Raw genomic sequence first — 26,855 nt, 5'->3', positions numbered from 1 at the left:
TCCCCAGGCGGGAATCCGCTTTAATGAGCTCTGGGCGGGGCGGGCCTGCCAGGGCCTCCCTGGGCTCAGGCCTGGGGTGGGGGCGGGGGACACCCCGGGGCTTCCCAATGGCTTGACTTTACCAGAAGCTGCTGGATCCCGGGATTTGGGCCTGAGTCACTCTGGTCCTTGCTCTGGCCAGGACCAAGAACACTCGAGCCAGCTCCCAGCCAGGCCCCCACAGGTCTGCGGGAAGGCCAAGATCCTGAGATCTCTCTCTGTGATCTGTTATTTCACTGATGCCCACCAGCGGTTATTCGGCAGAGGTCAGCCCTCTGCCACAGTGGTACCAGGGCTGGCCCTAGGTTTGGCTGACTCCAGAAACAGCCTCAGGAGGAGATAATGGAGCTGGGGGTGGAGGGTGTAGAGTGGGGTTAAGCCAGGACTAGACTGAGGTAAGTTAAGTGCCTAGGATACAGAATGTAACCAACCACTCCCTTTTAGGGTCATGAAAGTTTGAGGTCCCACAGGAGAACTAAGCACTATGCTGACCCAGGTTTCCAGGGGGATCCTTGGAGGCCCCAGGTTTCCTTTGGCTCCAAAGTCATGCCCTCAACTTCTCTAGGCCCAAAGGGCGCATTGGTGGCCTTGGGCATTTGTGTGTCTTCATACAACAGCCTCTGATGGAGCCACCACCCTTCCTCCAAAACCAGAGCAAATAGACTCCTCCCAGACCCCCGGCTTTAATGGAGGGAACTCCCGCTTTCTAAGGGGCACTACACTCCGAGGGGCAGAGAGGAGGAAGCTATGGCTCTAGGGCTTGCAGAGAGTCAAGGCAGGTGTGACTGCAGCTGGACACCGGTCTGCACACGCACGTACACGATTGCAAACCCAGTGACCAGCTGCCAAGCTGCCCAGCTGTTCTGTGGATCACCACCACCCCAGTCTCTCTCAACTTCCATCAGCTCCCAGGGCCCAATCCCAGCTCTAATTGGGTCATCCTCCTTCTGACAAAGCCCCAAAGGGAAGGACCACACTTCCTGATCTGGCATGCAAGGCCCCACGGACCAGCTGCATCTCCCAGAGCTCAGTCCACCCTGCCATTTGCCCAGCCACCACCCCCAACACGCACCACTTTGCACCAATTTCCACTTCTTGAGGTCTTCACACAGGCTTTCCCTTTGAAATGTCTTCTCCACCCCTCCGGCTGTCCTTCATACCCTGAATCCAAGCCTGCCCTTTATACGGGTCCTTCTCTTGAGCAGGGCAACTGGGGTGGGGTGCCCCCTGGGACAGATGCCTGCTCCTCACTCCACTCCTGCCCTGCCCCCACTGTCCTGCTTCCTGTTTTCTGGCTGAAAGCAACTCCAGGCAGAGGAGGTGGGTGCCTTGTTATAATTCATATGCCCTGAGGGGTGACGTTTTATCATTCACACACACAGGCTCAGATGACAGCCTTGCTCCTGCCCTAAATCGAAGGACATCCTCCTCCCCTTTGAGAGGTGGCCTGGCCTCAAGGGACCCTCCCAATGGATTTGGTCACCTTCCATGATGCCACAGGCAACTCAATAGTTCCTCCCTCTACAGACTTGCCCATCACCTCACACTGAAGTCAGTTATTGGGGGCCTCCTCTCCCTCAGACTGGGAGCTTCAGGGAACTTTCCATCTTGATCCTTCTCCCCTCCCAGGACTGATAAGTTTACAAATGTTTAAGTGAATGAATGCTCCTGAGGAGCAAATCCTAAGACAAACTAACCAGAGGAGGGGAAGAATTTACCCAACCCAGAACTGTGGCTGATGTCCTACGGTCTCTGGGTGGGGGCTGGGATGAAAGGCGGGGTTCTCAGCTAGACTGGCTTGAATGCTCAGGAGACTGGGGTGGCTTGGGATTTGTCTCCTTCCTCCTTGCTCTTGACAAACTCCTCTGCAGCCATCAGCAAGCCTGGGATATCCCCCTGCCAACCCCCAAAAACACGGAGTCCTGAGCTGGCCCTAACGAGGTGGAGGGGAAGGATGAAGGAAAATGCAATTTGTCAAGTCCCTTCATTGTACCAGACACAGTCAGACTTGATTCCCCTGAGCCTTCCAAGCCACATGGGCCTTTCCAGCGGTAGTCATTCTCCAGGCCAGGAGTGTCAGCTGGGGAGCCTTCACCTAGCTCCTCCCACAACCATCTGTCCCCACTTCAAGACGCAGCCCCCACCTCAGTTCCGGTGCCAATTCTCACTGGAAGCCAGAAGGTCTTCAGGACTCCAGCCTCAGAGCTCAGAGAAAGAAGGTGGGGGTGGGCAGTCCTGCTTAGAGGCTATCAGCCTGACCTCGACTCTGCTCTGCGAGCCCCCACCTGCGGACAAGGCCCCCACTGCTCTGCAGAAAGGCAGACTTGGGGTGCAGGTCACCTTTCCCACACTGTATCTGAAAGGCAGGTGGTACCAGGTGCCAGTTCCTCCCCATCCCCTGCAAGCAACTGGGCCAGGTCTTGAGAAAGTCCCAGTACTTGGCCCTAGGGGCCTTCCCACATTCCTCCATTCCTCACACATGAATCAGGCACCATCTCTGTGCTGGGAACATATAACACACAAGCCTGTGTTCACGGATGGAGACTGACAGGTAAACAGATATCCCAGTGTAACTCGCTAAATGTTACACTGCTGTTTGACAAGGTTGGAGAGGGGCGGACTAGGGGGCATACGAGATGGAAAGATAAGATTCATTCTACCTCTGGAGCTACAATTCAAGAAAACTGTGATCCAGGTGTCCCAGGCTAGAATGCTGAATGCTTGTTTCCATGGAAATGTTACACAGACACACACACACACGCGCGCGCACACACACACACACGGCCTGGATCTGCTGTAAAGCCAGCATCACACTGTAGAGATTTTACAAGCTAAAAGAGATTAGAGCAGAGGGCAGTGTTGGCATCTGATCTGCCATCTAGAAGACTATCTCTGTGGAGTTTTGTTTCCAGCTTATAACGACAAAATTAGACACACTTCTGGAACCCACTGTTGCCCCCAAGGAGCTAGGGACCACCACAGTGTGTTGGGAGCACTTTTAAGGTGGGGTGGAGCTGAGCAACCAGGCCCTGTGGGCCTTCTGGGTTAATTATATTTAGGTCTTATACTGACTTAGCAACCATCCCCTCTCCATCCTCCATCCCCATTGCTGTGCTTCCTGGACTCAGATGCTTTGGTTGTTTTCCTATTTGGGGTGTGTGTGTGTTTGTGTGTGTGCATGCGCACGTGTGTGGTAGGTGTGCTCGTCATAGACCTGTTGCACATATGAAGCTTCTGTCCTAGGACAGATACTAGAGTTTGCATTTTATGGACATCACCTTCCTGAGGTCCAACCCTCCAGACTCAGTTCCCATCCTTTCTCTCCAGCCTGAGAACCGTGTTTCCAGCTTCCTGACTCAGTCCTTAACCCGATACTGTGGATAACAGCATGGGCCTTGGAGCCACATAGACCTGGGTTCAGACTCCAGCCCCACACTTAGTGTGTCACTTTGGGCATGTTAGTTGATGTCACTGATCTTGACGTTCTCATCTCCAAGGGCTGCTGGGAAGTTTTGACAAGATAGTGCAATAGAACTCTTCAAAGTACACAATAGTAGGTGCTCAGTGAACAGTAGCATTGATTACTGTCCTCCCATGTGGTGACTCAGAATCCTCCTCCTCTTATACTGCTCATCTTCATGGATGTGGGCATCAATCTTCTCAAGCCCGAAGCCAGAAGCCCTTCTCCATGCCTGGTGCCTCAGTTCAGGCCACCATCACCAACAAGTTCCAACAGCCTTCTCCCTAGCGCTGTGCCAAGCTTACCCCTGCAATCCATTCTCCACACAGGTAGAACTCTCTAGCACACATTCAAGTGGATCCCTGTTCAGCGAAACCACCCGATCTATTAGGGCCTTTAACAACAGAGCCTCAGTTTACCAATCCAAACCTCCCTCTCTGTACTCTCCCCATCCACCCTATGCTCCCACCATACAGAATCTCTCACTGTTTCTGAGCCTGCCAGGTGCATTTTGCACATGCAGTTCCCTATAGTTTTCCCCTCACCCATCTACTTGGCTGGCTCCCACTCAGCCTTCCAGGCCAGCTCTGAGGCCGCTTCCCTTGTGAAGGCTTCCCTGGCCCCCAGGTAGTGTTGGCCACTTGCTTCGCCATGAGCCTCCAGCACTTGATACAGACTGTCCTGGCTTGTGTCCCACTGTGAGAGTCATTTCTCATGTGTCTGTTGCCCCCTTAGATTCTGCATCTCTGTGCATGACCAAATCTTAGCTCCAGGAATGTCACAGATATTCAGATCATACTGAACTGTTAACACACGGCTGTTCTGACCATCCTGCCTGGTAACCAGCAACTACAGGAGGCCAGCTGGCCTGAAGCTCATGGAATAGTTTTCCCCAAATGACAAAAGCATCCTCTTTTCCTATACTTCAAACTGAGACTTGGGTCTGGCCTGGGCCCTGGGACTGCCTCATTCTGGCTTTTCACCAGCATTTTGGGGGACTCCCACAGGGCTCAGCAGGCCCCAGGTGGGGAAGGCGGGGCCTTCAGTTCCAGGAAATCAGAAGATTAGTCAAGCCACACTCCCCTGGCAGCTGTGAGAACAGGTTTTCCCCAAGCCAAGGGACTTGCAAGATCATCAATAACAACAAATATTTACTCTGCCCATGGCTTTGTGCCCACCAAGGGAGGTGCATAAGTACAGCATCAACTTCCATGGCTTGGATCAAGACGGATCTGGGTGCATGTCCTGGTCCTGACACTTACTGGCTGCTTAACTCCCCTATACATCAGTTTTCACAGCTGCTAAATGGGGAGAATAAGACATTCCAGGAAAAAAAATTAGAGGATTAAATTAGAGCAGATGAAATTAAAAGAGAAAATGCATTTCAAGTATCAATAACAGAATCAATATGTATTAGTCACTCAATAAAGAAGCTCCCCAAGCCCCCCAACTCAAGCTCTTTGGGGGATAGTATGATGAATAAGACCTAGTCCTTGCCAACAGCTCATGAAGTGAGGGAAGGGGGAAATGAGAATTAAATCAGACCCTATAAACATGAACACAAGGTAAACAGCAACAGGAATGACAAAAAAGAGTTCTGGGAGTAGCAGATGGAGAGAAGAATTCTGAGATGCCCTTATATTCTTCTTCTCTCCTGAGACTTTCATCCAACCGATTGATATAACCCACGTGGCTAGCCCAGGGCGAAGGGCTGGGCAGGGCAGGGGGTGGGCAGGAAGGAATCCCAAGGCAAGACAAATGAGGCATGAAGGATCCTGTGCTCAGGCAGCTCACAGTCTGGTTCCGGAGAGGCCTTGCACAGTACAGAAAATAACTATGACAACAGTGGATAAAAGCAGTGAATGCTGCCGAAGACATGGGAGAGAGAGATGAATACAGGAGGGGGTGGGGCCTGGTGCAAAGGCTACTTTCAAAAACCTGCATCCACAGCAAAGGACTGTGGAAGTGGCCTCACCCCATCCCTGCTCAGGCTCTGCTCCCACTGCAGCCCTTCTGGCCTCTCAAGGCCAGAGGTAAGAACCCCAATCCTTCAGCCTTCATCCTTGCAATCTTCCCACTTGCAGTCATGCCCAGGAAGGGCGTGGCCTGGGCCAGACAGCTCACTAGTCCATAAACACAATGTGAATATGTAGACTCCACCCTTTCCCCATGCTGTTCCATCTACCTGGCATGCCCTTCCTTCTCCTATCCCCCATCCACCCTTCCCTCCAGCTCCCCTATAAATTCTTCTTGCCTATTTAGTGAACTCATCCTATAAGCTCTCCTTCAAATGTCCTGGTTTTCTTATTTTTTCCTGACTTCCACTCTTAGCAGAATTGAAAGGCCCCTTCTCAATGATGCTCTGGTAATTAGCTTTGTATATACCATCAAAGTATTTCTCACATTATAGTAAAGTATTTGTGTCTGGTGCCCCAGGTTAGGAGAGCACTGGGGTCTATGATTGGTACCTACTAGGTGCTCAATAAACAGGGCACCTGGAAGGCTTTCTCCTGAGGCTTCCCATAGCTGGGGTGGAAAATGGCAGCCTCTGCCATTCTGCCTGGGAGTGCAGAGGAAGCTTCCATGATCCCTCAGGAACTCCAGGCTCTTAGTCCAGTCAGCCATGTGCCTTCCACCCTGAAAACAAGCCCTCTGAGAGCTGCCTTCCCCAGGCTTTTCTGCTGATCTCTTGCAACTTGCTCCTCAAACCCACCCTGAATTCTGACTGGAAGCATGAGAATCCCAGCAAGGATCCTGGGCACCTGCTGTGTCCTATTTAGAAAGCGCTAAGTCAGGCAAACTTATAAGCAGAGGCAATGTCCCAAAGGGTGGCAGGGTGGAAGGGTTGAGGGGAGACCTGGGGAGGGGGAGGCAGGCGTGTGAATTTGGTGGCTGGGTCTTCGTTTGAAGGTTAAAGATCAAGAGCAGTCTGGGGGTGGGAGGAGGGTGTGATGGTTAATTTCATGTGCCATCTTGACTGGGCCATGTGGTGCCCAGACATTTGGCCAAACATTATTCCAGGTGTGTCTGTGGAGGTGAGATGAACATTTGGATCAGTAGACTTAAAGCAGATTACCCTCCCTAACATGGGAGGGCTTCATCCAATCTACTGAAGACCTGAACAGAATGAAAAGGCTGAGGCCAGGAGCGGTGGTTTACGCCTGTAATCCCAGCACTTTGGGAGGCCGAGGTGGGCAGATCGCGAGGTCAGGAGATCGAGACCATCCTGACTAACACGGTGAAATCCTGTCTGTACTAAAAATACAAAAAATTAGCCGGGAGCAGTGGCGGGCACCTGTAGTCCCAGCTGCTTGGGAGACTAAGGCAGGAGAATGGCGTGAACCCGGGAGGCAGAGCTTGCAGTGAGTGGAGATCGCGCCACTGCACTCCAGCCTGGGCAACAGAGCCAGACTCCGTCTCAAAAAACAAACAAACAAACAAACAAACAAAAAATGAAACATCGGCTTGTCTTGGGTCTCAAGCCTACCCACTTACAGAATGGAACTTAATACCATTGGCTCTCCTGGGCCTCGGGCCTTCAGACTCAGACTGGAAATACACATGGGCTTTCCTGGATCTCCAGCTTGCTGACAGCAGGTCATGGGACTTCTCAGCCCCCATAAGCACATGAGCTAATTATTTACAACAAGTCTCTTCCTGTATCTATATCTACATTCATCTCTATGTCTATCATATTGATTTTGGTTCTCTAGAGAACCCTTATAGATGGCTAAATCAGGACTTCCCCCAGATGCCAGGAGGACCTCTTATTCCTTTTTTGGGGTCTCACATCTCCAACAACTCGGAAGTAACTGAGCATTTCCTTCTTTCTCATAGCTAGCAGAGGCCTCACTCCCTGGGAGGGCCTCTTTGCACAAGCTGTCACTCCTCTGTGGACTCCTAGCACTCAATATGGGTCCTAGCACCCAGTAGGTGCACAGTGATATTGACTGAATAAATGCATACCTCATACTTATTTGGGTAGCCCTTTATGGTTTGGCGCATAATCACACCCACGTCCTCATGGGTGTGATCCCAAGGCTCTGTGAGGGGCAGGGCAGGGACCATCAGCCCCAGTTAATAGATGAGCAAGCAGAGGCCCAGAGAGGACCTAGAAGCAGTTTTCCAGCAGAGGGACCGTATCTCCATGGCATGGGTTTTCTCTGGAGCAGCCATGGCCCACGTTTAGCAAAAACAGGAAGCTGCCCTGAGCCCAGGTGCCTCTGTCCCCCGTGAATTCATGCATTCTGTAACACATGTTCAGCCACTATTGGCTGGGCCCTGTTCTAGGGACTTAGAGTGCATCAGTGAACAAAATGGACAAAAATCTCTGCCCCATGGAGTTTATGTTCTAGGGGAAAGAGACAGAGAGTAAACAAGAAACAGAGTAAGTAAGTAAACTATAGAGCATATTAGCAGAAGGTATGGACTATGGCAACAAGGCAGAACAGAGTAAGGGAACCAGGAATGCAGGGGTGGGAGATGAGTCACAAGTTTAAATAGGGTGGTTAGAGTCAGCCTCATTGAGAAGGTGGCATTTGAGCAGCAACTTGAAAAGGAGAAGAATTAAGCCACGCAGTTACGAGGAAAGGCCTTTATAGGCAAAGGGGCAACCAGTGCAAAGGCCCTGCGTTGGGTATATTACACGGGGCTTGGAAGGCCACCGTGAGAGCTGTGGCTTTCAGAGAGATAAAAGAAGTCCCACACAGAGGCCTCCAACAGATTCTACCCTTCCTGGAGAGTGGGGCCTGCTAAGGCAGACAATAGAGAGCCAGAGGATGCCTGAATGGAGGTGGGAACAGTAGACAAAGAAGAGGTGGGAAGAAATTTTCCCTGATTATCATCCCTTTCTGCTTCAACCAGACACCCCCAAGCAGAGGCAGCTCCTGCGGGGTAGGGGACAGGCCCCTCCCCACCCTGCACCTCCTAAGCCTCCCTCTCAGGGGACTTGTGAGGAGTTAATGCAGTTGAGCCCAGGAAAGCATTACAGGTAGCCTGTAGAATGCTTGGGCTCCAGCTGGCTATCACCATCACTGCCCAGCCTCAACAGGGAGGCAGGGACTTTGCCTTTCCTTTACTACACACTGGCAGATGCAAGAAGCAGATCTGCTCCGAAACCTAGATGAAGTTGCAGTTAGCAGCCTAATTTTAGACTGAGCATCTGCTCTTCCATCCCAGAGATGCAGCTCTGTCTGGGATTTGCTCCTTCTGGAATTGCCGGAGAAACGAATCCTGCTCTATGGGTACAGGCACTGATGGTGTCCAGATCAGAGCTGACCAATAGGTCCCTGCCATGGGGAAGCCCTCAGGAGCTGTGCCACCCTGGCCATCCTGTGTCCTCCTAGCTGAGCTCCCATCTCACACCAACAGCCACAGAGTCCTATAGCTGCCATCTTGGAGTCCCACTCTGCCTTCTCAGAAAGCCACAGGTCCAATGGGGCTCCGCCTCCTGCAGAACAGGGGACCTCCTGGACAGGAGTGACTTTTATCCATCCCCACACCACAGCTCCCAGCACAGATCCCGAAGAGTTCGTCCCAGGGGAGTACGGCTCAGTCAGACCAAGACTAGGAGAGCACAAAGGAAGGGCCAGTTGTTTGCAAATCTTCCCAGGAAGGCTTGTCAGAGGAGATGAGTTTTGAGTTGGATTTTGAAGAGTGGGTAGGTATTTATCAGTGGAAAAGCCATGGAGGCAGCGGAAACAGCTGAAAAGAATATGAAAGTTGGAGAATGGCCTGAAGGGAGGGAGACGAAAGTGGGGAGACCCTGGTGGGGGCTGGACAGGGGCTGGGTGCAGTTGAGTTGGGCCACAACTCCAGGCTAAGCAGTTGGAGTTGTGTCTGCAGGTGGGAGAGTCTCTGGGGGCCCTTAGGGCATACATGTGCTCTGACAGCTGGGTGTGGAAGACTCCCAGGTGGGGAGCCCATGACCCTTTCCTCTGGGAGAACCACTTTCCCTGTTGACTTCCTCCATGGTTTGCCAGGTCCTTTGGGGCCCTCCCCACCTCCCTGGCACATGTGGGGCAGGCCCCATGTGCAGAGCACACTGTGGATGTGCTCAGTGCCCTCCCAGACTCCCACCTGAGCTCTGTCCACGCATCTCCTGGAATCAGGCCCATCACCTCCCACCCTTCTGACCGCTGCAGCCACTGCTTGGCCCTTGTCTCAATCCCCAGTTCCCATGGGCAGTGTTCTTTTGCTTCTCTGGCCTCAGCTTCTCTGCCCTGGAGCTGTTATCTCAAGATTCCTCAAGAATGACTCTGCATCCCACGTGCCTCTCCCTACCTTTCTGTTTGTGGGTGGCAAGCCCTATTCTCTGGGCTAAGGACTTTCTACACATCACCTTGCTTTATCCCCCAACAATCCTGGAAGATGTTTATTATTTATCCCTTTTTACAGGTGACGAAAGGGGTTTGATGAGTTTAATTTGTGACTGATCACATAGCCAGGAAGGACAGCTGGCTGTCTGCCTCTCTGTCCTCTCCCACCAGGTTCCCCCAGCCTTGAGGGCAGGGCTTGAGCAGCGATGCCCAGAGCAGAGGCAGTCAAGACATCTGGCCAGTTCGAGTGGGGAGTGAGGAGAGTGAAAGAGGAGGAAGACTCACCCAGGGACCATGCCTGGATTCTCTTGAGAAAGAATGAGTTAAACACTTATGTAAAGAGATTTGCAAATAGATTCTACAAAACAACATTTGGATGATTTAAGTGTTAAGGAATCAGAACCATATGGATTAAATGTCCCTGACGTTACGTATGGTTTTAAAAATTAGAAGGAAATGTACCGGGAATACACATATATATAAAATATGTAAAGCCAGACCACATTTTTAGCTTTGTGGACATGGAGTTATTTGAAAAATACGGCACAGCTTCTCCCAGGCTGGCGGTCCCCCTGCCTCCACCCCAGGCCTTGTCTTCTCCCCCACCAAATGGGGCTCAGCTCCCTCCCTAGGGGCCCAGCCTGAGAAAGAGACTTCCTGGAACAGCCGGCTAGCTGCTCTAACCACAGGACAGTTGGAGCCAAACAGCTGGGTCAGGAACGGCTGGGGTCTCCCAGAGGCCAGATGGGTGGTCTCAGGTGCAAGGAGGCAGTGAGAGAATGCAAGTTTCCCAGGAGGACCTGTAAGTACTTATAGAGAAGATGTTGAGTAGCTCAGGAGAGGCAGACAGCATTTTCAGTTCATTGTTGCTTTTGAACCTCACTCAGTTTCCCCAGCAGCCACAGGAGGAAAGGGTTATTACCCCCATTTTATAGGAGGGGAGGCTGAGGCTGAGGCTGGGGAGGGCTGGGTGCTCGGCTCAGCTTACAGGCAGTGCACCAGACCACGACCTGGATTTCCTGGTTACACACCCAGAGCTTCTCCTCACTGTATCTCACTGCTTGAAACAAACCAAAACCACGAGCCTGAGCCCAATTTCTTGAACTCTAAGCATTTTTTTTTCCCCAAGATTGTATTAGCTTCTCAAAGTTGAAGGTTTATCTGGCAGGGTACTTTTGAGGACTCCCTAAATATGAATAAATCAAGTTTGGTCGTGAGTCTAAATTGCACATGCTGTTGAGCTAGGGAAGAAGGGATACAATGTTCAGTTTGGGAAAAACCAAACCATCAGAAATTTCCTGGCCAAGTCCTGGTGGTGAAGAGAGAGGATGAGAACAAAAAGCCAGTTCGTTAAAAGCATCACGTTAGGTGCCAGGAGTGTGGGACCTCCCTGAACCCCCGCCCCAGCCTGTGCAGAAGGTGGGGTTGTCTTTCTTCTGCAGAAAAGGAAACAGACACAGCGAGCTTTGATGCACAGCTGCGTTTCTAACCCCGGACTCTCTGACACCAGGGCGGGGCATTTCCCTAAACCCAGCTGGCTGGGGCCAACCTCCCCAGAGGGGCCTGTGACAAAGCCAGAAGCAGGTTTGTCAGGAGAATTGAATGTCACCCAGACATAATCCCAGTGCCAAGAAAGCTGGCCCTGAGTCTGTCTCACGTCCCGCCAGGTCTCCAATGTCCAGTCCAGTGCCTGATGTTTGTTAAATGACCATTAAACAAATCAATGGGTGAAGAGGAAGGAGGCATCAAGGAGCCACTACATCCTCCCCTTCTCTTTCCTCCATTCCCCACCCATGCCACTGTTTTGTGGACACAAGGGATGGCCTTCACACGAATTTATTTATTCTAGCGACGCTTCATCCTGTTCAGTGGCATTCATGCTTACAGCTTGTCCAGAGCTCTCAGGGTGCTGACTGGAGCCTGGAATATTTCAAGGACATGGGATTCTCAGTGCAGGAACCAGGGGAAAGGAGAAAGGGCAGAGGAATGAGGACAGAGAAGGCGAGAGATTCCCTGCTCTGGCACTTCCTCCCTGTCCTGTACCCAGGACCCCTCCATAGAGTTTGCAGTAGATCTGCCCGTTGATGGTTTTCCTACAATGGCCTATTAACAGGTATCCTTTGTCCGGGGTTATCCCAGCCCCACCCAGCTGCCAGCCACCAGGATGGAATCCTCACGCTGAGATCACAGATCACATCCAGCCGCCTTTCCACTCAAGCACCTCTGAGGAGTCCCTTTGTCTGCAGCCTTTCCCATGGTCAATTATGTTGGGAAAACACTGCCTATTCTGCAGTCATCTTGGAGTTCCCCAATGTACACAGCAACGCACAAAGCCCTGAGAGGGGCGGGTAAAGAAAACAGCTCATCTGTAGTCCACACTTATTGGAACAGAACAGGGACTCCCCTTTTCCCCATCACAGGTCCCATCCTCTGCACCCCATCTTCATGGCCATGGAATTCTTAAAATGCTGGCACACGTAGCCTAGAAAGGCCCTCAGAGGCCTTCTGCTGGCTTCTCATTTATAGAACCACCTTCCCATGGGTGTCCCTGTCCCCGCACAGGTACCCCAAATGTCCTTGACTCCAGGCTTTAATCCGTACCCCTGTGTGCTCCAGGCCTGTCCTGCTTAAATCCTCTCAATGGCTTCCTTCTGCTATTGAGACAAAGGCCAAATTCTTCCACATGGTGTCCAAGGCCTGCTTCAGTGACCCCACGTGCCCCTCCTGCCGCATCTCCTCCTCGATCCACCCGGGGCATAGGGTCTTCTTTCAGTGCCCCCTGCCTCCGGGCCTTTGCACATGCTGTGTGTGTGCCTGGAACACTCTGCTCGTACATCCCTTCCACACCCAGCTGACTCCTCTTTAGCCTTTCCATTTCCCCTTGCATGTCACCTCCTCATGGAAGCCCTCCCCTGCCCCAACTAAACCAAGCCCTGTGCACATTCCCCAGCACCAGGCATCACCTCTCCAGGGCCTCTCAAGTAGCAGCATTTGTAACTTTTATTTCTGTGTGCAGTCTTGTCAGATGAGAGTGACATGTATGCTTTGCTCACCATGGAATCCCACATGGATTGTTTCTCAATGCCCAGCCCTGGGATCAGAGAACTGATCACCCTGTGATGTTAGTACGGAGGTGCTGTCTCCACTCAGAGCTTGCTGAGCCCTCCCTAGGAAGACCAGAAGAGTTTATCACTCATCGTGAATTCCCTGCACCTGGCATAGAATATGATTCAAACTCAGCCCTCAATATGGGCCTAAAGGAAAGTGTGCAGGGGTGGTGGGCGAGCCCATGGGGAGGAGAACCAGGCCATAGGCTCTGCTGATGATTGCGGCTCCAGGGTGTATCCACACGGCCCAGCTCAGACACAGCAAATGTTATGGAGCTGAGGTGACATAGGGTCTTGGGGACTGAGGACAGCTGAGGAACTGCCAATGGCCAGGCAACATCTAATGCCACATCACCCTGCTTCCCCTCGACCAGCTCTGCCAAGCAGGTTTTTTTTATTTTTTATTTTTTTGAGATGGAGTCTTGCTCTGTCCCTCAGGCTGGAGTGCAGTGGCATCATCTTGGCTCACTGCAACCTCCGCCTCCCAGGTTCAAGCGCCTCAACCTCCCCAGTAGCTGGGATTACAGGAATGTGCCACCATGCCCCACTAATTTGTGTATTTTTAGTAGAGACAGGGTTTCACCAGTGGCCAGGCTGGTCTTGAATTCCTGGCCTCGTGATCCACCTGCCTTGGCCTCCCAAAGTTCTGGGATTACAGGCGTGAGCCACCGCGCCTGGCAACTAGGTGTTTCTCAGCAGTCCCTGAGGCCTGGGTGAGGCTGGGGATGGCGGGGGATAGTTTCCCCATGCAGGTAAAGGGGGAAGAACAGGGGACTCAGACTCTGGCCCAGTGTCTCAGAAATTCACTGTGGGAGCGTGGCAGGGTCACACAATGCTTCCAAGCCTCAGTTTCCCTATCTGTAATATTTAAGGGATAAGCCAATATATAATGACTTACATATTTTGCATCACGTCATCACTGACTCAGTGCTTTCATCCATCCCAGGGTAATGCACGGTCACTGCTTTTCTTTCTCTGTTCAGTATCCTCTCTCCCCTTTCTTCTGGCAAGAATTCCTTAGGAAACTGCCCCCAACTCCACTCTCGATTCAGGCAGGGCTTCCCTTCACAGGAGGCCACCATCGTGGCCATGGCAGGGAGGGGCAACCTGTTTGGCCAAACATGATTGCCCACTGACCCAGAAGTAGTCATGTGGCCCGAGGTGGGCCAATCACAGCACCTCCCTGGGATTTTTCACCTTGCAACAGCTGGGAGGAAAGTCTACTTTTCATTCTGGAGTCACCAGCTGGGATGGTGAAGGCTAGGAGCCAGCAGGGGCCATGGCCCTTCTCTACCCTCCAGAGTCACTGTGTTATGCCATGTGGAGGATGACACCCAAAAGCAGCAGATGAGACTGAGATCAACACGAAAAGGAGTAAAGATGAAAAGAATGGGGAAAATAAGAGTCTGGTGATCTGATGATATTATATCAGCTCCTGGATCTAGCCATGCCTGAGCTCCACCACCTACTCATCCCTATAAAATGAGACAATGAGACAAAACTCAGTTTCTCTTTTCCCACCCCCAACTGTCACTTTTAAACAATCTCCTTGAAAAGGCAGGAGGAATGAAAATGAGCCTGCACTGAGAGCCATGCACTGCTCTAACATGCTTCACACGTATCATCCGGTCTAATCCTCATGACAAGCCTATGTCGTAATAGAGAAATACAATAGTGTGATAGAAGACAGTGGACGCTAGAAAAGGGTGACAAAGACCTGAGCTCTAATCTTAGCTCTGCCGTGCACCAGCTGTGTGACATTGAGTCAGTCCCTTAACTTCTCTGGGTTTATCTTTTTTCACTATAAAATGGGGTAGTGATGCCTCCCTCAAAGGCCATCAGGAGGAATGATGAGACAAAACAAATGAAAGAGCCTAGAATGTTCTTGGCTAGGAGAACTTTAATATATGTTAGTTGAGCCTGTGAAGTCCAGAAGTCCTACAGCTAGTCTTGTTTCTAAGAATTAGCGTTGGCCATGGGGAAAAGAAGAGAGGAATGCGTGACAAGCTCCCAGCTAAAGTCCAATATCTGGATAATATCCAGCATTGGCCTGTAACTATCAAATCTCCAACGACGTGAGGCTGGCTGATGCATCTGCTTCCCCGCACACCAGGCGGTCAGGTGAGTCTGCAGGAGCAACAGTTCTGGTGAGCAGTGATGGGTCACCAAGGCAAGGGGCCTGTTAATAGTTTCCAGATGGGCCTAAACTGCTTCCAGTCTCCCCTGCACAGTGTTGAAAAGATGGGCTAGGCCTCTGAATAAAGCTGAACTTGACCTGGAGACACCAGCTAATGGGTTATTGGCTTTACTGGGTTGGGGACAGGGCATGCCTCTCTGTGCTGGGCTGTCTGAGAGGTTGGCCCGTTTGTGTCACCTTCTGAAGAGCAATTCTAAAAAAAATGTTGCTCTGAATAAATATTTTGGTTCCATTTTGCGACGTGGCTGTTGGGGAGATTTCCACCGAGTGTGGTTTGCAAGGCGATTCTCCTCTGTTGTTTACTCTCGGCGATCCCCACAGCCTGTTCCTGGCAGGCATCTGCGTCTGCTGCACTCCTGGGCCGCTGGGACCTGGATGCTCCGCTCCAGAGAGAGGCTGAGTTGGCCGGCCCCTCCATTGGGAGCCTGATTGCGACAATGCATTAGGCAGCTGGCCACAGACCCACAGGGCCTCCCTACTCCCCAGCTTAACCTTGCCCTCCTTAGCCAGTTCTGGCCAAGGCTGGTGCTCTTTTAGGAGTCCCATTCCCACCAACAAGGAGGAGGCTGTAATTAGCCCAGCTGCTCTAGGCCAGGGGCTTGGAATTCCTGCGGGCCTAGAGAAGCAGCCTTGTCCATTTCCTCTTCCCAGGGGTGGCCTCCTGCTCCCCCTCCTCTCCACCCACACACCTCTTCCCCAGAACCACAACCACACAGAAGGAGGCACTATCCAGTCTGAGCAGGACCACTGTCTCCCACCCATCCCCCACACATCAAAGCAACATGGAGAGAAACCCCAGCCCCCTTGGGCCCAAGCACACCACACCTCTTGGTTACAGTGACTGTGACGACTGCCCTACCCGCTTGAGGCCAGGTCCCCAGGGCTGCCAAGGCTCAGCATGCCCAGCCCTGCTCAGATGATGACAGCTCTCCAGGCAGGAGGCCACACCTCATCTCAAAGAGGAAGTAGTTCGAGGTGGGAGCCTTAAGCACACTTTCAAGCCAGCTCATCTTAGACTCTGCTCCCTATCACCATTGCCAGATGTCCAGGGAGAAGAAGGATTCATGGGGTCAGGGTTTGGCAATCAAGGCAGAGAAATGGCACAAAGTAGGGAGGGTGGTTCCCAGGCATAGAGTTAGGTGTCATAGTACAGGACCCATGGCCCAGGGAGAAGGTGCTCCACAAGGATACATCTCAAGGATCCTGGGTGGGAGGACTTATATCACAACTGGGCATTTGGAATGTTCGAGACCCTTGCCATGGAGGCAGGGGCTGGCACACACTGTTCTTTCTCCCTCCTTTTTCTTCTCACCCCCCCAAAGCCACTCCCCTACTCTTTTTGACATGTGTCCAATTCTGGTGGCTCGAGTTTTCATGATGCAGGCCTTCTGGGACCCTGTTTTGTGGGTGAGGAAGCTGAAACTCCCAGAGGCCAGGGTCACAGAGCAGGCAAGGCAGAGCCTTGATTTGGGCCCATTTGTCAGAATCCAAGTCCAGCACTCATTCCATGGCACCATGGCTGCCTCTGAACATAGAAAGGACAGATCCTATCTTCCCAGTTGGGTGCATGGGACTCATTTACCTGTACCTGCAATGGAAGCTGCTAGTCCCTCCCTAGCCTCTCTCAGTGGTCCAGAGACCAGTTGCATGCATTTGGGGAGGGGGCTGGTGGCAGGCATGGAAGACTGCTTTGGTATGGAGGGGAGTTGACCAGCCTACAAGGTGCTGCTGCCCAGCGTGGCTCTTCTGGCACCAGGTAGACCAGGAGTGTCCCTCCTTCCCCCAAGCTCTGCTTGGCTCCAGACTCTCAGTTCAGTGCCTGAAGGCTCAGCCCTACCCATCACTGAGTTCAGCCTGCCCAGACCTGGGAGGATGTGGGAAACCCAGTTCCATCTAGGGCTAGAATTAATTTTCTCACCAGAAGCCACAAGCCTTGTGGATGCTCTGGACTTGCCTCTACTCGCTTGCCACAGTCTTCTCCGAGTGCCCTTGGGAGGCAGGTCATCTCTCTGGGGGTCTGACTTGAGCTCAATCCTGCTGCCCTAATGAGAACTTCAGGTCCACTTTGCTAAGGGTCTGGCGCCTGTCTGACCCCACAGCCACCCCCTCCATTACTGTACCCTGTGCCTCATCCTTTTAGCAACCAAGTCTGGATCCTGCCCTGAAGGCGAGATGGGCCAGGATGGTTGAGCCTCCTTCTAAGAGACACTGGCTGTCACACCCCAGGCACACACTGGTCACTGGGATGACCATGTGGGCTAGACAGCTAAGGATGTGACATAGTCATTTCTCTACAGGTCAGGTTGGCAACCAGGCTTGACATTGGGCTACTCCTCTCAGGCCAAGCAGCTGAGACCCCTGGGCTCCATCAGTACCGAGCATGTCCAAGGTATCTAAGGGGACATTCTGGCCTTGTCCTCAAATGTCAATGATCTTCTTCCTGTCTAAACTCTAACTCTGGCAGGGAGTCACTCAGAGTGATAAAACAGTGGGAAGGATTGGGGGCAATAAGCTTCATCCAGAAAGATCACTTACAGGTTCTTAGTCTTATCACAATGTCCCGCTAGGCGGGGCTCAGCCTATAGTTCCAAGGCCATAGTCCCACCTGCTTCTTCTTGAACCAGCTGATGGCTGTCTCAGTCCCACCCGGGGCAGGAACATTGTCTTTTACGCTGTGCTGGAAACACGAACCACACCTCTGCATGGAAACTGCCCTGTGCTCTGCTCTGTGATTCTCATGCTGGCATCCCAAATCTTTTAAAGCAGTATGTGGAGTTCCCAATCAACGGGCATCAAGTTTCAGTTAAGCCAGATGAAGAAGCTCTGGAGATCTGCTGCACAATATTGCATCAATACCTGTAGTCTACAACAACGCATTGTGCACTTGAAATTTTGTTAAGAGGGTAGACCTCAAGTGTTCTTACTGCAATAAAATAAAACAGTATATAGCATATAAATCAAACAGGACAACCCCTCTCCGTGGAAGCTTTTGTGAAAACAATCACAGCTACCAATTACTGAGACTTGCTATGTGCCACGATCTGGGCTGACCATTTCGCATTTATTTAAGCCTCACGATAATAATCCCTGGAGGTGGTATTAATATTATTCCCAATTTGCAGATGAGAAAACTGAGGCCCAAAGTCTGTCCTATTCCACAACTCTTGTCATTCCCCAGAAGCTGAGAACTGGCGTGTGTGTGTGTGTGTGTGTGTGTGTGTGTGTGTGTGTTTGTGTGTGTATAGATACAGACTGTCTGCTGGAGTGCAGTGGCACAATCACAGCTCACTGAAACCTCAAACTCCTTGATTCAAGGGATTGTCCTGCTTTAGCCTCCCGAGTAGCTGGGACTACAGGTGTGCATCGCCATGCCCAGCTAATTTTTAGATTTTCTGTGAGACAGGTTCTTGCTTTGTTATCCAGGCTAGTCTTGAACTTCTGAGTTCAAGTAATCCTCCTGTCTTAGCCTCACAAAGTGCTGGGATTGCATCTGTGCACCACATGCTGAGCCTGATCTGTGTGTTTTATCAATGGGCTTCGGAGATGGTTCTTGAGGGCCAGGGGTGACTCACAGTTGAACTAAAATGAGATGGGCCCTCTCCCCAGCAGAACACACTAAAGTGCTCAGCAGGTGCTCACGTGGCTGTGGGCCGCCTGCCTGTGCCATCCCAGGGTTAGTTTGTGAGCCACAGAGGACAAGGCACCCTTGCACCACATTCTTTCACAGGCACAGCTCTCGGGGCACACATCCTCTGGGCCAGAATGGTGCGGCGCTGGCCTGGACCCTCTCTCCTTGCTTCCCCAGAGACCATCCTACTGGGATGGGCAAGTGATCCAGTGGGCTGGCGGCACCTGAGGGAGGAGGGGCTGGGAGGGAGACCTTGTGTTCAACTACGTGAGTTCCACTGCCACAACCTTGTGACTGTGTCCCCTCCTCCTGATAAGGACTGGCTGCCCCGGCTTGGATGTTCTTTCTGACTATGTGCGAATCCCGGTTCATTTACAAATCTGCTCCCAGCTCCCCTCTGGGAATGATGAAGCCCTGCTCAGACACATCCCGCCTTCCTCTAATGCTCTCCCTGATGACATTTCCCTGGCTATTACATAATCAAGGGAGCCCAGCCTCCATCAGCCAGGACTTTAATTGGAAAGCTCTTCCCCAAGGGTCTCAGGGGATATGGCTTGTGCCAGCCCAAGCCCTCTTACTTCTCAACTCTTCTCTGTGGTCTCCCTTCTCTCTCTCTCTCATATGCACACAGGGACACGCAGGCACAGATATTTACATACCCCAGCAGCTGGAGCAGCTGAGGCCACATCTTCTGTGCCTGTCCTTGGCCACACTCAGTGGCTTGCATGCTTGGTGCTCACTGTGAACTATGCTGCCCTGGGTCTTTCAGGTCCATCCCCGCCAGGAAATCTTCTCTGAGGGCCTCCATGGGTGGCTCAGGGCTGGCCTCCTCCTGGCTTCCGTGGCACTCTGTGCTCATGGCATTGCTGTAGATGTGTCTGTCTCCCTACCTAGGTCGTGAGCTCTCAAGGGCAGGCACCAAGCCTGATTCTTCCCTGTGCTCCCAGCCCCTGAATTGGCCCGGCCCTGAGCGAGCTCTGGGAGGGTTGATGGAACAGGTCAGTGAAGCAGAGGGAGGACGCTGCCGAATGCCCTGTGGTTGGTGTCTTGGGGAGCTCTGCATGAGCTGCCCTACAGACTTTCCAGAAACACCACAAAATATCTGCTCTAGACAAACCAAAGAAATGAATCCAGTTTTCAGAGTGGAAACTGATGCCCAGTCAGGGAAGGGTGGTGCTTAGGGATGCAGGACCTCTTGGTGGCAGACAAGTCTTAAGGGGACTCGATGCAAACTCCCTTAGGCCTCTCCACCATCCTCTGCTGCCTCCGAGACCTCAGTAAGAGCCTTCGGAAGCTCACTCAGGGCTGCGCTCTGGGGAACTCATTTCTATTCCTTCCAATAGACATCTTCCAGGCCCTGGGCTTGGCCTGGGACTTAGTCCTGGTGCTTGCGGAGTTGTACAGACATGGACCCAAAGAGGTGCAAAGCGGGGTGAAAATCTAATAATAGAAATATGCACAAAAGTGCCACCAAGGAAGATGGAGGAGGTCAGAGGAGACACTGTGGAAGGAATGACATCTAAACTGGGTCTCAAATGAGAGTTTACAAGAGGACTAAGTGGAGATGGGAGAGGAGAGGAAGTGGGTGGTTCAGTGAAAGAGAAATGTGCAAAGACAGAGAAACATGAAACAACACAGCAAAATGGGGATCTGCCCAAGCCAGGTAGTGGGGCTGAAGCCCCAAAGACAGATGGGAACCTGCACTCGAAGGCTGAAGCAGTGGGCAAGGCCACATCAAGAAGGGCTTGAAAGCTACACTAAGCCAACTGGACCCCAGCTGGTAGGAAAAGAGCCTTATATTTGCAGTCCATGTGCCCTGTAACTCCTTCCACCATCCCCAAAGTGGTAAAAAGCACCGGTAGATGACATAATCCCACTCTATCCTTTACCCAGGCAACCCCCTAGGCCCTGGAACAAACACTTCACCACTCATGGGAACTCCTCTTAGCCACAGACATCCTTGCATCTCAGAGCTGGAGCTATGAAGTGCTAACAATTAATCATTGCAGAGATTAGGTCATGGTGCCTTCAGAATATGAAGTCCTCAGGGATAAGTTTTATAAACAGGTTTGGAACTTTAGCAGAAACAGCTTCTCTTGAGTCTGAGTAAAGGAAAGGGTTATTGCCTGGCTCAGGGCTGGTACGGCCATGGCTTGAGGCTGGGAAGAAGCCCACAGTGGCCGCATGTTTTCCCGTGAGATTGCACCTGCACTGAAAATCCTGGAGCATCTTCTAGTACTTTCACTAGAGCCCAGGACTCAGTAAAAATTCAGGAGCATGAGTCAAAGCAGCCTGGCAGAGGATGCAGCTAAGTTAGAAGAGGCTCAGGACCTGGAGGCAGCCCTCTGTGGTGCTGCCTCTCACTGCCATCTCTATGCAGCACTTAGAGGTTCTTCCCATCACCGCCCTCCTGGTCCTATCACTGCTGGTGACCCTCATAACCCATAGAAGAACTCAGCAAGTTGTGTGGGGTGCAGGGTGTTGCTACGGAGCTCGGAGGACTATCAGTCTCTAATTGGTTAGCAGCTGTGTGGTCCTTTGTCCTGTCTTCCAAAAGCACTGCCTTTAAAAAAGACCTTTGCTTGACCTTGAGATCAAGTCTGCTCTCTGACAAATGTGGAAACTGAGCCCTGGCAAGGGGAAGTGGTTAACCCAGGGTCATGAGGCGAGGTGGGGACAGGGGTGCAGGAGGACCCAGGTCTCCTCACTGTCTGCCTCACCACTCTGACTTCCTGGAGGTGACTCAGCAAGACAGGCAGCAGAGGAAGGAAGTGGGAAAGGGAAGCCCAGCCTGCTGGATTCCAGGTCACCACTTTGTTAGTCCAAAGCCACCAACCACCTTGGCCATGCAGCTCTGCCTGGTGCCAGTGACCTTCCAGCCCTTCCTTCCCAAGGCTGCAGTTGCTGACCATTTCCTCCAAGGTCAAGCTCACATGGCCTCTCCAGGGTCTCCAGCAACTCCCTACTGTACAGTCCCATGGTGCTGTCCTCCTGCTGGGGTCAGGCGTCACCTCCATAGACCTGGTATGTGGCTGAACTTGTGCAGGCTGAAGGTTCATCAATGAGATGAGAGGAGGTGTAATTACTGCCTCATGTTTAATAGCTGGGCTCTGGGGCCTGTTTTCAGTTTTCATCACTTGCTGGCTATGGGTGCTTTGATCAACCTCCCTGAACTCAGTTTCTTTTTTTCTTTTTTATTTTTTTGAGATGGAGTCTCGCTCGTCACCCAGGTTGGAGTGTAGTGGCGCAATCTCGGCTCACTGCAAACTCCGCCTCCTGGGTTCATGCCATTCTCCTGCCTCAGTCTCCCAAGTAGCTGGGACTACAGGCACCCACCACCACACCCGGCTAATTTTTTGTATTTTTATTAGAGACGGGGTTTCACCGTGTTAACCAGGATGGTCTTGATCTCCTGACCTCGTGATCTGCCCGCCTCGGCCTCCCAAAGTACTGGGATTACAGGCATGAGCCACCGCGCCCGGCCCTCAGTTTCTTTACTCTGTAAAATGAGATTACAAGTAACAGTATATACTTTGTAGGTTGCTTGGAGGATTAGATGAGATAATGGCCTGCCCCAGACCATGAACTTAAGACATATTGGCTCTTGACATCAGCGACTGTGCTAGGTGTGTTCACATGCATCCTCTCATTTAATCTTCACAACAACCTGCCAGGTGGATACCATTATTCTCTTTCACTGGTGAGGTGAGGGCACACAGCTCATGGCCAGATGTGAACCTGGTTCTATCTGATTCCAGAGTCTGGATATTCTCCCGTCTGCTAAAGAACCTTCTCTTACTGTTATATGGTCAAATGCCTGTGTTTGCCCTACTACCATGTGCTTGTGTGGACAGGGCCTCTTCTCCTTCTCCCTGGATTCCAGTCCTGGCTCTAACACTTCTCAGGAATGAGACTTGTCTCTGAGCCCCCACTGTCCCATCCATACACTGAAAAACTGGCACTCCCCCAGCCTTCTTCTCGAAGGAACACACAAGATGGATGTGATGGTGTTCTGCAAACTGTACCTTGCTGTTTGAATGCAAAGTGTTACTCCCCCAAGCAGAAATACTTTTGGGACTGTTACGAGTGCAGCCTGAGGGTAGAGATCCAGGAGGACCAGGGCCTATAGCAGCACCTGCCTTGGCCACCACAGGAACTGCTGCAGGTCCCTTCAGTCTGTGGCTTTCTATATGTTGAGAGCAGGTCCTTGAGAGCAAGGCAGGGAGGTTGCAGATACAGTACAAGTCTTTGTTTCCTTGCCTGTTTCCTTCACTGCACTGTAAGTTCCTCAGGCAGAAGGAATGGCTCACAGCACATCCCTTGGACGGATGGCATTCACCCCCGTCTCCAGCCACATGGGCTCCTGGGAGCTCACGAAGTGGACCATGCTGCTTCGCTCCCATGCCCAGTTCAACTCTCCAGGGGAAGAGATCATCCTTATCTCATGAACCCAGGTCTCCACCTCAACTGTAGCACTTACAATATCACAAACCTGATTTCTACCTTGAATCCTTTTTGGAACAGGGTCAGGATTTGAATAAATAAATATATTTGAACTTCTTTGTTTTCTGTCTGTTTCTTTTGCTGGATTGTAAGTTCCCTAAGGCACCTTCTGTGTGATACTCATCTTTGTAACTCTCAATAACCAGCACCAGGAACACTTGGGGTATGTGTAGCATGGTTCTCTCTCCAACCCACCTCTCTGTCTTGCAAACTCTCCCTATCTCACGGGCTGGCATGTATTAGAACTGTGTGTAACAGTGGAAACAACAGGCATCAGTGGATCTGAAAACAAGCAAATGGACTGGCTTATCATGTGGGGGCTGTCTCATGTCTTGATGAATTCTGGGTTTATTTTTGGGTTCTAGACTGTGGTTTTCTGTTGTTTGTTTTGTTTTGTTTTTTGAGATGGAGTCTCACTCTGTCACCTAGACTGGAGTGCAGTGGTGCAGTCTCAGCCCACTACAACCTCTACCTTCTGGGTTCAGGAGATTTTTGTGCCTCAGCCTCCTGAGTATCTGGGACTACAGGCACACACCACCACGCCAAGCTAGTTTTTTTGTATTTTTAGTAGAGATGGGGTTTCACCATGTTGGCCAGGCTGGTCTTGAATTCCTGGGCTCAAGTGATCCTCCCACCTTGGCCTCCCAAAGTGCTGGGATTACAGGCATGAGCCACCACATCCGGCCATAGACTGTATTTTCAAAGTCACCACTTAAGTAATCTCTTCCAGAACAATGGGCCGATGTTCAAGATACACAATGGGGAGAAAGCAAGGAGTAGGAATCCATCAAAAGCCCCATTACAGTTGTCTTCTTTTCTCTTTGACTTTGCTGTTGATGAGTTTACATGCCTGACCACTTCCAGGACATATCAAGCCTGGACATAACTGGATTGTGAGAGTGTGCTGTGTACTTCTAAGTACTGACTGGACCCATGCAAAAGCCTGGCCTCTTTTATGGGTCAAGGAGTCCTGGTGAAGACAGTATCAAGTCTTCCAGGGGTGAGGATGGAGTATAAACAGACAGCAGTTCTGAGACCGCAGAACCCAGGAAGCAGTTCTAGCTGCTATGAGTCTCTGGTTCTCATCTGTGAAAAGGGAGAATAAAATCCACCCTGCAGAGTCATCACAGGAGCAGCATGAGATTACAATATATAAACACAGGAGCATGGTAAGAATGGATTCATTCACTCCACAAATAACCATTTCGCATCTATTATGGACCAGGCCCTGTTCCAGGGACTGGGCACAGTATACAGACAGTGGCATGTGGGCTGGTCCTGAGCGCTATCAAGAAAGGCGAAGCAAAAAAAGGGAACAGAATGGGGGTGGTGGCAGTAGGAGGTGTTGCCTTGTTAAGTAGGGGACCAGAGAAGGCTTCACTGAGAAAGGGACATTTAAGTAAGGACCCAAACGAAGTGAGGGATGGGCCATGTGCATACGCTTCCTAACAGAGGAAACAGTAAGTGCTAAGGCCCTGAGGCCAGAGTTTGTAGAACAGTACACCGTCCAGAGGATATGGGGGCAAGACAATCACTGGGGCTGTGAAGGCATTTATGCAACTTCTGAATTTCACTGAATTTCACTCAGAGATAGGAAGCTATGGGAGGTTTTCCAGCCAAGGTGACACAAGCTGACTTTTAGAGCTAATCACTAAACTTTAGCTGCCCCTTCTCTTCAAAGCTTCATTAAATATCCAGACCTCTGCAACTCCAGCCTATGTGCCTCTCCTTTCTCAGATTTCTTCCAGCTTTCCACATCTCTCCAAACCAAGAGAGCCTCATCATGCTCTGCCACATGCAGGCTGGAAAGGGACCTCGCAGCGAGGCTGTGGTTGGGAAGGGACAGAAACAGAGCAGTCTTAGGTAAGGGATCTTGCTCCCCGCCCTCTGTGCTCCGAGGGCCTCTGGACCTGGCTCAGCTGCAGCCAACGCACATACTTAGGTGCACGGTGATGCTGGGAGCAATGACAGAGTCCCCGGTGCCCCTTCACCATCTGAGAAAGCTCAGCGCAGAACTAGGGAGCATTTCACTCCATGCTCCCTCACCCTGCTTATCTACCGAAAGGTGAAATCATTTGTTTTAAAATAAAACAATTCCCATCTCTATCAGTGGTTTTTAACCTTTTTTGGGTCACCGGCTCCTTTGAGAATCTGCTGAAAGTTATGAGCTATGAGAAAATGAACATGAGATATGTACTCATTTTCTTATCATTTCAGGGGTTTCACAGATCCTTGAAAATTCAGCGAAGAAACCATTATCTAAGCCGACCATTTCCCAGCCACAGCTCCAGATGAATGAATGAATGAATGAACAAATAAATAAAGAGGCTGAGTGCAGATGGAGGAACGATGGGGGATGAACAGAGCAGAAAGATGCATCTGCCTGTGGGCACCACGGTTCTTGTTGATGGTTCCCAATGCCTTCAAAGAAGCCAATTGGGAAGTGACATGGGGTCAGGGCATGCTTGACAGGTGACCTCCAGATAGCCGAGCCGATCTCCTTCAGTTCCTCTCATCTGACCCCTTGTGTTGCTCTCCTCTGACCCCTCTGGGTGGCTGTCTTCCTAAAAGGTATCAAAGCACACTTCCCTGCCTTTCTCAGGGTGCCCTGAACAAAACAGAACCTTTTCCTGGATGGCTATGGGGCAAGAGAATGAATATAATCAGATGTATAAAATGTAAGCAATCACTTTTTCTGGTCATACGGCTGACCTGGCTGAGGCCTAGAGGCCCCACATTGGTCCCTCCCCAGCCCTTTCTGGGATCCAGGTTTCTGGCCTCCCAGTTCATTTTAATTTTTGATACATCTCCAGGGAAGGTGGAATGAACACTTAACTCATTCTTAAAGTCACACCTCTCACTGTGAAACTTTTAACACAATCTCATTTTTTTCTAATCATTGTTCTACATTGTAACACAGGGAGACCTGAGGTGGACTGGGGTGGGTAGGAATCCATCCAAACACACAGTGGTCCCAGGGAGCTCTTCTCACAGAGAAGAGCCTCCAAGGCCCCAGTGACGTGGCTCCCCCGTCTCTCCTCTGATCATTCTGCCTCCTCCTCGGCACCATGCTCCAGACATCCTGAGCTGGGAGTTCCCCAAACGGACCTGTTTTTTTCCACCTCTGTTGCTTCAGGTGTGCTGTGCTGGCCACCTGGAGCACAGGCCACCACCTGCTAGTTCTCACAAGAAAACTCTTACCTCTCTGCTCAAGCTCACCTCCCAACCTCCTCAGAGAGCCCATTTCCTTCCCCTGGGAATCCCATGTCCTCACCTTAACCTCAGCACTTAGGATACTGTATTTCCAACATTTAAAAACAATCTTTTTGGGAGAACAAAGTTACAGCTTAGAGAAAGACACTTACAAATGTTTGCTTACCCATTCATTTCATGAACGGAGTCTTATTTATCTTTGTTTCCCCAGCAAACAGCACAAGGTACATATTGATGTTTCCGTAGGTATTTGCAAATAAATGTTTCCCTGGTTGAGTGGTTCTCTCTTTACCCTTCCAGCTGGATTGTCTGTTGTGACCTCAACCCCCTGCTGGTAGGGTTCGGTCTTTCACTGGCCTCCCTCAGCCTCCACGGGGCACCTATTAGAAAT

The 26,855-nt window shown here is 51.3% G+C and overlaps 1 protein-coding gene across 7 annotated transcripts in view; it reads right to left on the bottom strand.

Annotated features, from left to right (window-relative positions):
- HIVEP3 (HIVEP zinc finger 3) overlaps positions 1 to 26,855 on the bottom strand; it is a 542,129-nt gene that overhangs the window by 160,283 nt on the left and 354,991 nt on the right. The gene's annotated exons all lie outside the window — the stretch shown is intronic.

Source organism: Macaca fascicularis, chromosome 1 (assembly GCF_037993035.2).
Source record: "Macaca fascicularis isolate 582-1 chromosome 1, T2T-MFA8v1.1".
Lineage (NCBI taxonomy): Eukaryota > Metazoa > Chordata > Mammalia > Primates > Cercopithecidae > Macaca > Macaca fascicularis.
Note: the sequence above shows the minus strand (reverse complement) of the source record. Positions and strands in the feature narration are given on the sequence as shown.